Genomic DNA, 5,000 nt, shown 5'->3' with positions numbered 1-5,000 from the left:
ACTCATTGACGAAGAGTTAACGGCTGATGTCTCCTCTGGGCATCTTCATCGCGGCATTAGCCCCGTGCCAGCGGACGAGGGAGGCGGTGCTGAAGTGGCCCTGCCCGAGCTTCTTTCCCTGCTTCTTGAGGGCGTCCACCGACACTCAACATGGGAAATCCCACATGCTTGAGGAAAGTGGTACCGTTCGCACTCTGCCGCCTGCTTGCGAGCCTCCTGTACTCTCAGGGCGGAAGGCTTTGGGGGTCTTATTCCACATACCTGCGGGCTAGTTCCCACGGGCGCCGGTACGGTATTCACTGTACTTACAAGCACCTTCTCTCTCTTTGACTGCATACAATTTTTTTGTCGTTTATATAATTTTCACAGTCGTTTTCGACGTCCTCCCACTGCTCCTCCAGATCCCTGTAAGGAGACGCCTTTCAGTGTGTTCTTTCTCTCTCCACTGATTTTCCTATTATGGCTTATTCCATACTGGTTTTAGCATGGGTTTTAGTTGGATGCTTTTCCTTACACCAACCTTCTTTATTTATCCAAGCTTGGGACCGGCACCCACAAAGGCTGAATGGTCCTTTACAAGGTAAAGTTCCTTGCAGGGAACAACGCTAGTGTCTGGGGACTCAAACCCTCGAACCTGGATTTTTCGACGAATCCAAAGTCCGATGCTCTAACCACTCGGCTACCACCCCATATATATATATATATATATATATATATATATATATATATATATATATATATATGCGTGTGTGTGCAAATATGTATATGTATACACATTTATATATATGTATGTGTGTGTGTATACGCTTGAGTGAATATAATTTTACATATGCATGAATATAATTACAAGTGTGTGTGTGTTGACGGAGTTATGACTCGTTCTTATGTCCTTTTTGCATTAATGGAAATGGTCGCATGGGAAAATTCAATGTTATGAGAAAATCGGGTTGTTCACTGATAATGAAGCTTGTTACTGTCTTTAAATATTCATACAGGAAAGGCAGGCATTGTTTACGAAGGATCGTAAGAAAATTCTTACAGGATAGTTTAAATGCACCCCTTTATTAACTGCATAAATGCCACACAGGTGTGCACAACTGCAGAACTTGAACACATATCGTTAAAGATGTATTATAGAAAGGGATGCCGACCCATCTGCTGCTCGCCGCCTCCGATGGCTTGCCGATCTCTGCTGATCTGTTTGCACCTTCGCGGTCGCTCACGTCTCTCTTCTCTTTGTGTCCTCTGCGCACTGACTCTGTTCCCGGCAAGAATCCCCCGAACTTGCCTTGCCCGCGCTGTGCCTGAGGCTGTCACGGAATTCCAGGTGAACCCTCTTGGACGGTAGTTAGGTCACCGGGATAGTGAAAGGGGTCGTTTGCCAAGTCAACGTTGTGAGACTCCATAATATTATTCTGCTTTGCTACAATGCTATTTACTTGTATCAATTTATATGTATATATATATGTGTGTGTGTGTGTGTATATATATATATATATATATATATATATATATATATATATATATATATATATATATATTCAATATGAATTGATATATAAAAACATATATCTATATATATTTATATATTACATAAACAATATATATAAACATATATTATATCATATATAATACATATATGCGTGTGTGTATGTTTGCGTTCATATATATAGATAGACAGACAGGTAGATAGATAGATATAGATATATCTGTTTGTATGAGCATATATAGGTAGATAGAGAAATGTAGGTAGATAGACAGATATAGGTAGATTGATAGACATATATAGGTAGATATGTATATATATAGGTAGATAGATATATCTCTGTAGGTATGAGTATGTATAAAAAGCATTATACATTTCCATTTTTAGCATTGTAAATAGATATGAGTTACCCCTTTAAAACATTCTTCATTTTCTGTAAAGACATTAACAATTTAGAAGGGAGACTCCTATAAAGAGTGGTCAAAGTACATTTAAACTTCAAATATTCCAAACATTAAGTTTAAAGTAAAATTACGAAAATATGTGCATCATAGTTTGTTTAGTTATTATTCATACAATTAATGTTTATGAAAACACGGAAAAAAGAGGAAAATAAGAGAAAGTGACTGGAAAAGAGAGACGGACAGACACTGAAAGAGAAACTGATGTGGTGCACATTTGTATGCTATAATTTGATGGTGCTGATGATGATCCAATAACAATTATGATGTTAACGATTATAACGTTAATGAGATGCGATATCTATCTTTATTCTAATCACTATCATTATCATTATTAACATCATCATTATCATTATCATTATGATCATCATTGTTATTACTATTATCACTATCATAATTATTACAGTCATTACCATTACAATTTTCATCCATATTGCTACAATAATTATTATCGTTATTTTGGTTACCATTATCCTTCATCATAATTTCAATATCACAATTATCACTTTAGTAAATAGAATAAAAATAATACATATAATGGTAATAATAGCCAATATACCAATTTATCATCATCATTACCATTATTATTATTATTGTAGTTGTCAATATAATTTCTATTAACTGTATCATTATTATCACAATTATTATAATTTCCATTATTGTTATTATCACTGTTATTACTATCATTACCATCACCATTACTGTTATAATGACAGCAATAGCGGGATGAGATGAATGAAAGTCTTGACACCGGTAACGTAATATTGGTTCTATTATCATCATTATCATCATATAGTTAGTACCACTATTATTAGTAGTATCAAAAACATTACCATCATTTATTATCATTTACACCATTGCCATTATTACTATCATTATTCAAAATAATTTCCATTGTTCTTAATATCATTTTCATTATTATTATATTACTATTTTTATTGTTTTATTACTATCATTATCACCATTATCATAGTTATCACTATTATTTCTTTTTATTTTTGTAATCACTATTACTTTCTTCTTTGTCATCGCTTTTATCATTATTATCACCACTATTATCATTCTTATTATCACTGATATTATCATTATTATCATTATCATTATCATTATTATTATCATTATTATTATCATTATTAATATTATCATTATTATTATCATTATCAATATTGTCATTATTATCATTATTATTCTCACCATTCATATCACAATCATCAATATCAATATTATTGTTATTGTTATCATTTTCATTAATACTATTATTTTTACTATCACCATTAACATCATAATTATTATTATCATTACTATCATTACATTTCTTATTAATATAATGGTAATGATTACCATTGCTATTATCATAACCATCATTTAGCAATAGTAGAAACAGAAGTAATATTGATAATTATATAAATGATATTAGTAACAATAATCACTTTTTTTTCAAATCGTAATAAACTGAAGAACAAGAACTGCAATAATAACACATATTTATAGCAACAATGATACATACTAATACACAAAGAACACATACATAGTAATTCAACGAGTTTGTTTTGTTTTTCACCAAGCATACTCATTCACAACCTCCCACCAGCCCAACAGCCAATAGCGAGGAAGTGGGCGGAGCTAAGACTGCTACGTCATCCGAACGGTACCGAACGCAGGTAAGTGTCACAGCTAAGACTTTCTTGTACAAGTGATTACTTTCTCGTACAACGGCCTGATGGTCTAGGGGTATGATTCTCGCTTAGGGTGCGAGAGGTCCCGGGTTCAAATCCCGGTCAGGCCCAAAAGTTTTTGTTTTTTTCTCTTCGTGGGAGGTTGGGGATAATAATGGGAATTTGAAAATGGAAAACTAAAATACAAAGGACTGATTGGAATGCTTATAAAGGAGATGTATGATGCACAGGTGAACGTTTAGTCTTGCGCTATCTAGAAGTCGGTATAGATAAGAAGGAAGTTGGCTGTTAAGATAAAGTAAATGATAATGGCATTGTTAAATACGTTTGCATGCTGATAGCCAGGTCATGATAAGTTGCTTTGGACAACATATGTATATATATGTGGGTATGTGTGTGTACGTACACACGTACGCACATTCACACACACACACACACACACACACACACACACACACACACACACACACACACACACACACACACACACACACACACTATATATATATATATATATATATATATATATATATATATATATATATATATTCATATATACATACATATATCTATATTTGAGTATGATTGTGTGTGTGTGTGATACTATTTAGGAGGGGTCAATCAAAAGGTTTCATTCAACCTAACATTACTTAACCCAAAGTTCAGTAAGAGGTTAGCACAAGGAACCCGAGTTGCTAACACACATATAACTGTGCAAAAATGTATAATTCACATAAAACGAAATACAATTATATAAACTGACATGAGGTAATAACAGCACAATGGGTTCTCATAACATCATATCGTATATCAATATAACTAACTTCGTAAACACAATTTACCAGATATATAACCATGGATTACTCTTAAAATATCATTATATATACATGGCTGGTTAAGGTAACATTCTTACTGAAATTACTTGTGTTGCATTTAGCTTTGACTTTGATTAAACATCTATAAACAAAAATTATTTTAAGAACTCCCACCTCGCGTTTAGCCTAAACCCAGACTGAACATTATATCTAATTAACTCAATTAAATCCATTGCAATTATAGTGTGATGTTTAAACTCTTATTATCCTTATGCTGCTGTAATATGTGTTAAAATTAATCATCACCGCATTGAAATAGAATATGATAATGTTAAGTATGTGTTCACCTTAATTTGCTTCAAAATTAATGATCTCCCTCATTCATATTGAGCCTCTAAACTGAATAATCAAAGACATTATTACTCGCTAATTTAGATAAATGTTAATTTCAATCAATTTAAAATCAATTACCCTATATAATGGTTCAATATTTACAAAAATGTTTATGTAGCAGACGCTTAAAATCATTATTATTTCAAATAACTCAAAGTTGGCTCTCGTT

At 32.8% G+C, this 5,000-nt stretch overlaps 1 non-coding gene across 1 annotated transcript; it reads left to right on the top strand.

Annotated features, from left to right (window-relative positions):
- The first annotated feature begins 3,661 nt into the window (after nucleotides 1–3,661).
- On the top strand, nucleotides 3,662–3,733 carry TRNAP-AGG (transfer RNA proline (anticodon AGG)). The gene has a single exon. It is a non-coding gene; the product is annotated as a tRNA-Pro (tRNA).
- Nucleotides 3,734–5,000: the final 1,267 nt, after the last annotated feature.

The sequence above is a fragment of the Penaeus vannamei genome, chromosome 2 (genome assembly GCF_042767895.1).
Source record: "Penaeus vannamei isolate JL-2024 chromosome 2, ASM4276789v1, whole genome shotgun sequence".
Lineage (NCBI taxonomy): Eukaryota > Metazoa > Arthropoda > Malacostraca > Decapoda > Penaeidae > Penaeus > Penaeus vannamei.
This window is presented reverse-complemented; position numbering and strand designations above follow the sequence as displayed.